Below are 13,418 nucleotides of genomic sequence, written 5' to 3'. Positions count from 1 at the left end.
ATGATAAGCTTTCCGATATCTTGTCTCATAATCTTCATAACGATTAAGAGCGTTATTTTGACTTAGTTTTTTGGGGTAGTTTAAGACTTATTTAGACTGAAGATCTTTTCTATCTTTTCTCTGTGGAGTGCACCCTCCATCTATCTGCTAGTCAGATACTGTCGACAAGAGCACCCTTTCTTAAGTACTATTATTAAGTACTATTGAATAAGTATTTAGTCGATTTTATATACACTGCTCACTTACCTTTACTAATCTTTATATTTTGTGTTTGTTTTATGCTATCTATTTGCAGGTGAGCACATTGAATACTTAAAAAAAATCACATCTGACTACAGGCCACGGATTGCCCCAACCGTAGTTGTGAGTAGACCACCAATAATTGTTTTTTATCTGTTCTGTTGTTGTGAACGCTCGCGGCTTCATAAATTTTAATGTAATATTTCCATGTTGTACACTTTGATGGCGCCAAAACGCTTACAACGCCGAAAATTATGCCATAAAAATGCAGAGCACTAATTAGGCCAACAAACATGGCCAACAAGCAGCCAACTAACCGAAGCCGAACCTAGCGCCTACCAGTAGACACTAACAAAAATTCCACTTCAATTTTTTTTGCTGCAAATGTTTCGCTCCGTCTTGCTTGCTCATTTGTCTCTCTCTCTCTCTCCCTCTCTCCCTGTCTCTCTTATTCTTTTTCTTTCTACGCTGGCGATACTTATATTTTCACTCTTTCTTTTCTATTTTCTTTTGATACCCTTACTGAGGCTCCTTTTACATTAGGCAAGACATTATATATAAATATATATATATTATTATTATTATATTATATATATATATATATATATATATATATATAATAATATATATATATATATATATAAATAAATGTTATTCGTATATTTTATTATAATAATATAGGCATTTCTTAAATTTTTTCTGCTCAGCCCGATATAAAAAGTTAGGTTCTTTCCTTATATTGAAAAATTTTTTAAAATATAAATAATCGATCGGAATTCATGAATGTATAACACTTAGTTTGCAAAAACGATCGGGGCTTACAGCAAACACTGTCTGAATATATTCAAATGCAATTCAAGATGCGCTTCAGCTTGGAAGTGTACTCCAGTTTCGTTAATTTTGAAGTTTGTCGGCTCCATATATTTTTTTATGGTTTTTTTTTTTCGACGACCCATCCTTCTCTTGTTGAGCGCCATTTCAGCTGTAAGTGTAATCATCGCACGATGAAAGCCGCTTACAATAATTGCCCCGCGTTGTCCGACATTGCGCCTTGCTGTCGCTGCCTAGCCACCCCTAACCTGCCTCAGGCTGCCACATCCCCGTTCGTTGCCCCATTGTGGCAGCCATTGAGAGCGTCCATTTTTGCTTTGGCACCACGTTTGGGGCTCTGCGAATGTAACCGGATCAGGACTCGACCAGCCGGGTCCATTACAATTTTTTCTCTCTATATTTTTCTGTTACCGCTTTTGGTTAATTCATTTGAAGGCGCAGCACAAAGCGCAACGGTTTTTGTCGATTTCCGAGTCGGAGGGCATAATCGCAATCATAAGTAGGGTGCGGTGTACCAGACAAAAGGAATCCCCCATCCATATGCTGAACGCTCGGCGCCCTAGCGCCCTGGCTGTATGTAAATCCTAGGCGGTCATTAGAGAGTTTCCAAGCGATTAAACCTCGGCGAAAGCATGAAAAGTAGTAGAACAGCCAATAGATAGAACGAAACAGTTATATTCAAGAAAGGCTTATTCAACAGCTTACGGCTTATACAACAAAAAGCTAAATTATCTACCCTTGAGCTTGGCTGAATGCCAGTTAAAGATACTAAAGAAATAACTAAATTCTAACGGAGCTTAAATATACTATATTTCGAGAGACATTGATGTAAAGATATGAAGAATATTAAAATGAAATTGCTGATGAAAAGGAATGCATATATAAAGTCATGTGGCTACAGATGTCTCTAGGAGAGTAGGTACTGTATTGAAGTTGAACTATATTACTAATTACCGTTAAGCTTAGGAGTGTAGCTTTGAAACAACCTTAAATATTGTTGCAGGCAGATGACTGTCACTAGGCCAGAACATTTACATTAATTCGATATCAGCGGATGCTTTTAACTTATTTACATTCGAAATTGCAAGACTCGAGTTTCAAGACGGATTGCGGATAAGCCAAAATATTTGAAACAATTGCGTCTTCTTACTAAATACCGACCGGATAATATTTTCTAAACATAAACAATTATTCAAAAATGTTCGAATCATTGCATGGAACTACGCTGTTCACTCAGTAATGGTTCTTCTGTTTTTCAACTTATCCATCTTTGCCTCATTTGTAGTTTGCGCTTGTCATCCTTTCCTCTTTATTTATAATTAAATTATGTTTGGAAATTTCGTTTTACTACTTTACGTGTCACGCGTTCATCTCTAAGGCCTAACTTGAAGAATTTTCATCATGCTTTCTTGATTAATTTGATTTTGTGTCGCTTTGCTGGCTGCTGAACTGAAACGTTAATAAATAATTTAATTTATGTAAGTATTTTAAGAGGCAGCCACATAAATGTTATTCATGTGCTGCCGCAGAGCAACCACCGAACCGCCCAGCCCCGACCCTTCTCGCCCTCCTCTCTGGACTCACCCTCTCCTCCACATTCTCTGTGGCTGTCGCTTTGTATGAGTTGTTGGTCAGTTGGCGAAGTGAATTCTGGGCAACAGGAATCGTGGACAGCAATATTTATGCTTTTTGCTTTGTTAGACCTGTCAATGTTGTTGTTGTTGTTGTCCCTAGACGAGGGTCGACAGTGCGGATACACATTCGGTTGTCGGTTTTGGGGCTCTCCTACCCCAAAGAGCATATCAAAAACTATGTTAAATTTCCTGGTCGACTAGGAGATGCGCTGCCTGAGCCCTCTACACTGCTGTTACATCTTTCTCAACATGCCGTCGGGCAAGCCCTGTCGCACTGTTTAAACAACTTTTGGTCATTTATGTCACTTCATATTTATTAAGCGGTCTCCGCATAATTGGCAATTCTGCCTCCTGTCTGCCAGCAAGACTGCCTTTGCCACGCCCTCTACCCCATGCCTTGCCAGAAAGTGCAGCGCTTAAAGCCACCGCATCGCCACATGAAACATATTGGTGGTGGTGGTGTCGGTGGCGCCTTTGGCACTTCAGCGGACATCGTGAGGCTGCCAGATTGCAATAAAATTGAAAAGAGCCTGTTAAGTGCCATATAAAATGATTGCACTTTAAAATAGTACTTTTGCCACACCCATGCCCACACCGGCCCTTAACCGCATCATTCCTTGCTGAAGCTGAAACATCTGATTAAATAAATAAACGCATTAGCAACCACTGCAGAGCAGCGAAAATGCGATTAATTGAGTTGCACCCGCTTAATGCTCTGCGAAGTTGTTCTTTGTACTAAGAGATCAACTAATAATACCCTGTAATCAGCTCTAAGTACTATGCTATCAGTAAAGCCATGTTCCATATTCCTTAATCGATATTCATAATAATAATCAATAGAATGACAAAATGTAGTATACAATTGGATCACTTCGATAAGCAATACCCTGTAAATTTGTTAAGATACAAGTTTCCACAACATAACAGAACGGTTTAAAGGTTTAAATGTGTAAATCAACGAAATTCTTTTGATTATTCCTTAATACAATAGTAATCTTTATTAATTGAATTCAATTTATTATATATATATATATATATATATATATATATGTACCTTCGCTGGAGGTTTATTTGCTTGGGTTGGTTTCTGCTATGATGGACACGAATGTTGCATATTACATGGGCACGGCACTTACAAAATATCACGCATGCAACGTCACATATAGCATATGGCAGTATAGATTCAGAGTCAGAAGGAGAGGAGCAGCCGAGGCAGAGGTAAGGGCAGAGGCAAAGACGGATCTAGAGGTAGGGCTAGAGACAGAGGCAGAGACTCATATGTGTTTACCTCCCGCCCCGACCCGCCCCGCCCACCACTGTTATGGCCGCTTGTGGAAGCTGTCTGGTCTGGTTGCACCATTTTTGGCGCTCTTGACTTTGACTTTGGCACATCAAAGCCCATTTGGCAAACGGCAGCTGCAACCAAGCGAAGCACAGAACCAGCTTAAGTACACAGAATTGCGCCCTGTTTTGCGGTTGCCAAGCATTCCTCACTCCATCATTCTACACTTGGTTGGTGTATGGCTCTGGTTGCCTAAAGCACTTTTAACATTTGCATATTTTATTGTGTTTTAATTAACTTAAATTCTACATTGATTTTGTTTGGCCAGCCTGCCAGCAAGCCAGTCAATGCTGAGTGCAGATGGCCCAAGACTTTCACTGCGACCACGCATATCGAACGCATTTGGGGTCTCGGATAATGATGCACCCTACTGTAGCCATGTGTGTCTAAGTTATGTGCTGGCCAAGGCTAGACTAGAAGTTACATTTATTAATATATTATTATAATATATTATAAAATCCTGTATTCTTCAAAGAATAAAACACTCAAATATGCATTGTGCCAAAGTATATGATTTTTTAAGGATATTCAAATAGTGGAGTACTTCATATTTTGTTTATCTGTAGAAGAACTTACTTAAATTGATTGGATTCATCGCTTTCATCAAAACTAGGAAGTTACAGATTATGTGGGCTAAATTAAATATGGGCGTGTTGCAAACAGACATGGAGACAGAAAGTCCTAAATGCACTCGCAAGCTGCTTCTGATAAATAACATATTCACCCTCTGAGGTCACGCCTCCTTCTGCTCTAAATTACTATTGGGTAATGAGTTCCATGTCACTTAATTCCAAGATACACCTTCCCTCGCTATTGCGAGCCTGTCTCTATTAGACTATCAGATCAATCGACACGGTCAATTAAATTCATTGCTCATAAAGAAAGGCTGGCATTGACATATTATGTCTTTAATTTGATAGTCCGTGCACATTAAAATAGTAGTTTACATTTCTTAATTTAATATATTTTTTTTTGTATCCTTTTTTGTGATTCATAAAAAAAATGATATAACAAACCAATTAATGAATTTCTGCTAAAGTTAAATCGAATTGCTGTTGTAGGTCGAATGGTCTGGCAGCATAAGTACGCCGTCCGAAGAGAATTGTCATCAATGGACTGTCGGTCTTTATTTTTATATTTCGTTTTTGTTGAGATTATGATATTGTACTTAGTCAGTGCAATGGAAAGGAAGCTTACATTGAAATATTTGATTCTTAAAAAGTAACTATAGTAGAGAATCAAATTCAATTGGTTCTTATTTCGAATGAATCATACGATGCATTGTTTAGTTAGGGTATTGTCAAGTCGTTCATGGTCCTCTGAGTTGAAAATGTAGCCGGGAATGGTTTGTAATTAAAAGAGTGTTTTTATTATTGCCTTAGCAAAATAAATGCAGGCGATTAAAATCGTTTTACAAACAAATGCGGATTCATGAAAGCGTTGCTAAAAGAGAGCGAAATAGTTAAATGCAATTAGCGATAATTGTTATTGAATAATTTAACGGAAAACAATTTGCATGGCGCCTCATTTTCAGATTAGTTTATCGTTCTGTCATGTTTGATGGCCAAATATTTTGTTAGCATGGCGAAGTTTTTGGCCCAATTTTTGCCCATAGTCTAAAGCTATAAATCTGGATTAAAACTTCATTTGCATATTTGCCGAGTGTCTGGAAAGTGAGAGAGAAAGAGAGAGAGAGTAAAGGTAGAGAGAGCGAGCGGGAAGGAGAGATAGTCAAGGAGATTTTTGTATGTTGAAAAATGAAATGTCATTGCTATGGCCAGGGCTAAAAAGTTGTTAGCCAAGCTAAGATCCCCTGTCAGTTGGCACTTTTTTCACTTGGCCAGCAACGAGTCAACGAGCTTTAGTTAATTTATCAGCAAATTGTTAAATGCAGCTGACTGCAACTTTTCCTTTTTCCTTTTTTTTTTGATTCTGAGCAGATAAACAAACAAACCTCTCTCTCTCTCTGTCTTTCTTTCTCTATCTATCTCTATACCTAACTCTATATCTGCCTGTATCTCTTAAGCTGCTGACATTTTGACAAATTAAATATTGACTGGCTGATTGCTAGTTGGTTTGTTAGCAGTTGGGCAACCTTCTGACGGCAGTCCATCAAATTAACCCCTCTTGAATTGGCCTGATAAATGCATTTTGATGGCTTTGCCATCAACTTTTGTTAACAACAAAGAGCATCTCGCAAATATTTGTCTGAGTTTTTATTGTTTGTTTTTTTCACTTTATTTTTTTTTTTTTCAATTCTGTTTGCCAACCGCCTGTCATAAATTTAACAGCAAGTAAATATTTGATTTGCTTCCATTTGATATGCTCGGCTTTGAATCCGCTGCAGGCTCGAGCATCATCAGTTGATTAAATGCTATTTTTTATTCGTATTTCAGCTTGATACGTTTCAATCGCTTTTCGATTATTTCGAAAGCCATCGACAAAGCAGAGTTGGAGTTGAATGGATGCCTGTGAAGCTCAATTTAATCAAGTTGAAGGCAGTCAATAAGAATTTAAGGAGCTTCGCTGATTTAATACAAATCGAGTCGATGCTAAGCTGGCAAATATAAATATACCTGTCGAGCTTCTTGTTTAATATTAAGAACTACTCAACTCTCTCTTCGCTGTGTTTTCTTTTCTCAGTATGTTGATTCAGATATATTGGTAATATTAGTTTAGTTTTTATAATTAATATATTTTCATTCAGTCATATTGACAGAGTTAAATATACTGAAAGCAAATATTTATAAAAAAAAGTAAGAAAGCTCTAGTCGGGGTGCCGTACTGCGTATTTTAATATTTTCCGTAGTTTGTATTAAATATTAAAAAACAAAAAAATAAAAACAAATAAAAATCGACATAACGACCAAGATTCGAACCCACAATTTCTACGCAAAGCTCATCAACTCTACCAACACCGCCACTACATAATTAAAAAATAGAACAATAAAAAACCTATGGACTAACCGCGCCGCCTCCACCAACGCTGCCAGTACACTGCTAGAAAAAGGGTTGCAAATTTGAGCTTAAGTAACAGCTGATAATTCAAGCACAATTTCGATTCTTCGAACAGAAAAAAATACACGCATTTGAATGAATGTGTGCACACGCATAGGAAAAATGCGTGCGCGTGGCGCTGCTGACATGTGCTTTTGCAAATTGGCCAAACGTTTTGTTTAATAACTTCTAATTTACTTAATAATTTTAATGAAATTTTCAGTATATGATCCACATATTCTCTTGGCTGGGTATAGGTTCAAACGCCTTCACATAATGGTCCTATTTCCCACTGTACTTAAATTTTAAGAATTTGGGGATATTTGAAGCCGGTATCCAAAATCTAACAAAAACCAAAATTATATAAGCTATACATGAAACTACTGACATTTGTAAGGGAATGAGATGAATTCTTCTACTTACTTCTACCTCTGCGAAGGTCTGGGTTACTTCAAGAGATAGCGATCGACATTTCTGTCCTCGCTTTCTTAGATACAAACGCTTCTGTTGTGTACTTTCTAGAGTGGTATGTTGTGTATGTTAGCTTTCGCCTACACTGCATTCCTTTCATTTTTCCGTTATATCGACACATGTACATGCAATACTTTCATTTAAGGCACCTGCCATATCAGTCTTTTGTTTGATGGCTTTGTGAGGACTTTATACACTGCTTCTTCGACCTCCGACTCTACTGACAGTAAGTCGAGATCTCGGATATCTTCTGTCGAAGTGCTTTCCTTAACGGTAGCCTTAAGCTTTTCGATAAGTTATGATTGCAGATTCTGTGCTTCATTTATCAATAAGTAGTGCCCTGGATCGGATTTACATGCCTCTTACATTTGTCTTCTCGTCTTGTTGGATAGTGCTGGCGATGTATCGTAGATCATCCAAGTAGCTGTGGCCCTTTCTAGTTGTTACGGACCGCTTCTTCTTAGGAATTTCATTTCTCTCATCATTCTCGTTTCTTTGACTGCTGCTTGTTGCTCTTTGGGCGCAGAAACAGGTTTCTTTACTTTTTTCTGGGTATTTTTTCACTTGTGACGTTTTGCCATAGATTCGAGTGTCTTTTCCATAATTTCTTGTCACACTCTGATTTTAATGAGCTTAAGGCCTTGCCTTTTTTGTAAAGCGGGTGTTTTCACTGTTTCCGTGGTCTTATTTATTAGCTTCTGCCTCTAACTCATTCCAGGAGATCATGCAGTTTTAAAGAACATCTAGCAGTAATTCCTGGACGGATACACCCCTTTTAAAATCCAGGCTGATCTATTTAGCTTCGCCTTTACAGCCCTTATACTCCCTTATACTCTTGCCTGGGTTAAATTGCCTACGCTGCCTGCGTGTTTGATACAGCAGTTTCAGCCATGGTTGTCCGTGGTGCTTGCTCCGCAATTGTTACTGCCGTTGCTACTGGCTTTCTTTTGAAGCTTTGAGATTTTGCCAAAGCCTAGTGTAGGGTAAGTGAAGCGTGAGCCCTTTCTTCCACAACTTGATTTCTTTTCGTTGTTGGGGTCTTATTTATTTAAAAATGTAATGCTGAAATACTCTTAGCGGTCCTCATGGTTGTCTATGCATACGATGCCACGGGAGGATTTAAGCTGCCTTTTATGGGAGCCAACGTTCAAAGCCTGAATCTTTCACAGATTATGGAGTAGTCTGAGCTTACTTGTACCGCCAAAAATGCAATTAGCGACAAGCTGCGTACGTGCTTGGAACCTATATAGGGTTATATGTACATAAGGGACGGGGGCAGTAACAGCACTGTCACTCTTGTTTCCTGAGCTTCTAGAATGCATCATTTGTGTTTTCGTAGTTCGTGGTCAGTCAAAGTCATAGCTGTACAGAGTGCAATCATTTAAGAGGATAACAAAATAAATATTTAATGTATGTAAATTTGTATAATTTGCTTCTATTTTTAATATTACTACTATAGTTATATATGATTTTATATCAATTTAGAGAATCTGAAGAAAATAGTTTTATAAGCTTCTAACTTAATTTTTGACTTATTAATAAAATAGCTTCAGCAATTAACCCAATTAACTCTTGTCACCTAGTTTCTCCAACACTTCGTAAATTGAGGGACTTCTTGTGTATATCGCATATGATTATAATTTTTGGATCTCGTGTACTGGTATATTAAAGTGCTTGCCGTCAAAGTCCTTGGCAACCTGCGCCTCTCATCAAAACTCACAAATGTGTTCGACTGTGTGTGGGTGTATGGGTGCATGAAAATGAGCATAAAAAAGTTTATGTGCAACTTTCTGATTATTATGCAAATTACAGCGCCGCCAACAGCAGCAGCAGCAGAGTTTGAGAACTAAGCAAAAATGTAAGTGAACCGCAACGGGCATGCACGCCCAACACTTACCCTGTGAGCACTAAGCTAATTCCACGAATTTTGACGAGTAAGAACCTTGTCTCACAAACACTGCAATTAAATAGTGAAGCCATTGAACGTATTTTCATTTACTTTGGTATTTCTTTTACTTTTGTAAGTTGTCATGCAGGTTTGGTCAGCTGGGAAATATCCTTTGGTTTTATCGACTCTGTTTTATGGGCACTTTTTTTAAATTGCAGCAAAATTGCGCCAATGTTTGTTTGCTTGCTACTTATGCGTGCGAGCTTGAAGTGTGCGTGGTTGCCGTGTATACGTCATACGTATATGCGTGTGCGTGTTCGTGTTCGTGTGCATGTGCGTGTGCGTGTGCGTGCGCCACTGCTTCCTCTTCGTCGTTTGCCATTAAGTTGTGCGTTGTTTTGGAAGCAAGTTGACAAAACATTTCATTTGCAGCCGAAAATACGTAATCGCAATCCCAACTTAGTCCCGCTCCTGCTAAAATCCTGCTCTCATTAGTATTGCTGCCAGGAATTCGCCATTTGCATAATTCACAAATACAATTTGGGCAAAGACATTTTTAAAGCTGAATGTCTATCTGACTTTCAGTTCGTCAGTACATATTAAGGTAGACTATTATAATCTCGAGTACTTGGGTATATTTTCTTACTCAAATATTGCCAATACCATAATACAGACATCCATAGTTCAAGTGTCAGATCGAGTGGCAGATTTTTAGTGCTGCTTATAATAGTTAAAGTTAGTAATTGCAATGGCTTTTAATAATTTCTTTAAAATATTCAAATATTTATGTCAAATGCTTCAAAAGCTTCAAGCTTTGATTTTCATCGATATCATTCCATGAAATCAATTTATATCCATAACTTAGCTATGAATTCTCATAAGGCATCTAAACATATTCAAAAGATCCCTTAAATGGAAGCTTTCTATCATTTCTTCTATATCTAAAGTTCAGGCGTTCAGCCCATTTCCTAGGTAATCTCAGATACTATTAAGTAATGTAAGTAATGCTAATTAGTTTAGAATATAACCGGATTGACTGAGTTTATTCGCCTATTTGAGACATCACTATAGTGTCCATGTATTCAAGAGATTTTATTAAACTATTTGATTTGCTTAAATATTTCATACTTAAATGTAAGACTTTCCTCATTTGACTTGCAAATTTGAACTGTTGGTAACATGAGCCGATAGGTCGATATTAATTTCATATTTCTATACTATTTTTCACCTCTGAGGGTCATAAATTGGCGACATCAGCGGGAATAACAACAAAGGCGCACGAGTAATCAGACATCTGACATTTAACATCCGGTTGAAATCGTAAAACGCATTTTCCGTAAGGAAAAGCGCAAAGTTGAGAGCTGCCGGTGTCGAGGAGTTGAGGAGACGAGGAACGACGAGGAAAGTTCTCGACCTGCAATTAAATGCTTATCGAAAACTTCGGACAATGACAAAAGACTGAGACGGCAAAAAGACAGAGGTAGCTAAAGGTAAAGGGAGAGAACGGGGTAGAAGTAGAGGAGCAGGTACAGGTGAAGGTAAATAAAGCGACAATGGCTGCATATAATTGGGGCTATGGCCGCACACTTCCCGACTCGGCCAAGCAAAAAACTTTTGCCAGGGAATAAGTTGAATGCGCTGTTAATGTGGGACGTCGGGCAGACAGTCGCACCCACTCTCAGGTGGTCTGGTGTCCGATTGCCATGGCTCCACGTACAGGTGGCATATGAGAACTAACTGCACAGACAGTTTAAGAATTAATTAGGCTGTCGTCAAAAGGTGTAGCCCGAAAATAAATAGAAAAAATAGATCTGAGTACAAACAGGTGCAAAAAATACGACGCAAACAAATCGAGTCGTTCGCATCAACATTAATTGCTGTTATCGGAGAAAAACGGGAACAAAAAATGTGCCAACCTTAAAGTTGAGTAATGATGCTAATATATAGCGACTGACAATTATAAGTGAGCAAAATAAAAAAGAAAAAGTAAATTTAATGCTCGACCGTGACAGGACTCGAACCTGCAATCTTCGGATCCGAAGTCCGACGCCTTATCCATTAGGCCACACGGTCACATGTATAACGGGTCGCCAGAAGCTCTAAACAAGCTACGCTGCGATGACGCAATGCCTCTGATGAGGCCGGGGCCAATGGCACAAGCATAAACAGCAATGAATAAGCGTGGGGAATAGTAAATGGAGATTGGGGAATAAGGCATAGGAAGTGGAAGTGTGTGCAAAACAAAGCGCTGCGCTAATTAAGCGACGCTCTAATGAACAGATATGCCACAGCCCGGCGACCGGCACACTAAAATAGAGATGAGCAGGTACCTACACTTATGTAGGTGTGTGTCTGTGAATATGTGAACACACACACAGCACTGCTAGAACACAATGGAATAGACACGTCGCATATGCAGGCTCTGTGGACACAATGAAACATAAAAACCTTAAAAAAACCTTGCTGCTCAAATGAGAATGTCAAGGAAATGTGCAAAATGAATTGCAAAGTTGTATGTATGGCAGCCCTCCTCCGCTCTACCTCCGCTTTCTGACTTTTAAGCATTCATTGTGCTTGTTATTGTTGTTGCTACAGCTACAACAACAACGACGACAACAGGAATAGATATAGGAGCCGCAACATTTTTCCTACAAACAAACTTTCGTTATGGTACTTCCGGTTGCCGTCGTTAACTTAAGACAGCGCTAATTAGTAAAAGCTAACAAAGCTTTTGTAGTCGCTATGATAAGAGCTTTTGCTTTCGTTGCGATCATGTCTGCCTGCTCAGTGCTTGTCAAACTAAATGTGCTGAGCTATTTATAGATTAAACGTGGGCTATCGTTGTGTCCACATTTTTCACAAGTTTATTTGTGGAGGCCCATTAGCTCAGCTGGTTAGAGCGTCGTGCTAATAACGCGAAGGTCGCGGGTTCGATCCCCCCATGGGCCAGTTCTTGTTTTTCTATTTTTGTTTATACTTATATTTATATTTCAAATGTAATGTATTATATTGTTGTATATTATATTATATTATATATTGTTAAAATCAAATGTATTATATTGTTGTACACTTAATTGAAGTTTACATTCACTATACTATAAGTACAACAATCTATTGTAGCAATTTATGTATTATGACAGCCCTATTTATCATTCTTAAATATGAATGTATGTATGTACATTGCATACATATTTATTTATGTTAAAATGCCATTTAGCTGAAAATCTCATAACATTTACCATGGACGTATTTCTGCTTTTTGGCGGCATTTTTGCCAAAGTGGGCGGGGCTCGTGTTCGGGTGGCTCAGCAAGCAGACCGACCAATTGACGTTGATAAGTTGCGCAATTATTGCGCTTCGCTAGCAATGCTGCCTCTGCCTCTGCCTCTGTCTCTGTCTCTGACTCTGTCTTTTTCTTCTGCCTCTACCTCTGTCACTGCGCAGTCGGCGCTGACGTCGCATTCGATTTTCCACAATTGAATTCAATTTCGTTCACAATAAAATTCGGTGGCATCGTCATTATTATCTTCATTACCATCATCATCGGGCGCTTGCCAACGACCCATAGTCGCATTTCAAGTGTAAAGGAGAGAGGGCGGCATCTGACTCAATCTTCATCTCGATTCAATTCATTCGATTCATAGCTAACAATTTGCAGGGCGCCAATGCCGCAGCTCAAAACAACATGAGTATATATACTTACATACATACATATATGTATACACGTATGTAGATACATATATATTTTTTATGTTCCCTCCTACTCGAGTTGGATGTAGGTAGGAGGTCAGAGGTCGCCTGTCTCTGCTTTGTAAATGTTTTCATTTTCGAACTTAGTTTTCAAGCCCACTTTTTGGCAGACATTCAAGAATGAAAGCAAATAGGAAAAAACAGACGAAAAACACGATAATGTGCATCAAATGAGCTGTGCGCACATTTCGCAGGCGTCGCATTGGCTATTGAACTATATTAGCCTTGTACATGGCTCCGAATTCAAGTCAGTTAAAGGTGGCCA

The 13,418-nt window shown here is 38.6% G+C and overlaps 1 protein-coding gene and 2 non-coding genes across 4 annotated transcripts in view; 2 read left to right on the top strand and 1 right to left on the bottom strand.

Moving 5' to 3' along the window:
• The first annotated feature begins 295 nt into the window (after positions 1–295).
• Positions 296–13,418, top strand: part of LOC111598165 (glycine-rich cell wall structural protein 1.0) — a 41,989-nt gene continuing 28,866 nt past the window's right edge. For both annotated transcript variants that reach the window (XM_023313257.2, XM_023313266.2), the window contains exon 1: positions 296–363. The gene's annotated coding sequence lies outside the window, so the exon portion shown is untranslated. The remainder of the gene's footprint in view (positions 364–13,418) is intronic.
• Positions 11,404–11,476, bottom strand: Trnar-ucg. The gene has a single exon. It is a non-coding gene; the product is annotated as a tRNA-Arg (tRNA).
• Trnai-aau lies at positions 12,279–12,352 on the top strand. Its single transcript has one exon. It is a non-coding gene; the product is annotated as a tRNA-Ile (tRNA).

Source organism: Drosophila hydei, unplaced genomic scaffold, assembly GCF_003285905.1.
Source record: "Drosophila hydei strain 15085-1641.00,03,60 unplaced genomic scaffold, DhydRS2 tig00000383-arrow-arrow-pilon, whole genome shotgun sequence".
Taxonomy (NCBI): domain Eukaryota; kingdom Metazoa; phylum Arthropoda; class Insecta; order Diptera; family Drosophilidae; genus Drosophila; species Drosophila hydei.
Note: the sequence above shows the minus strand (reverse complement) of the source record. Positions and strands in the feature narration are given on the sequence as shown.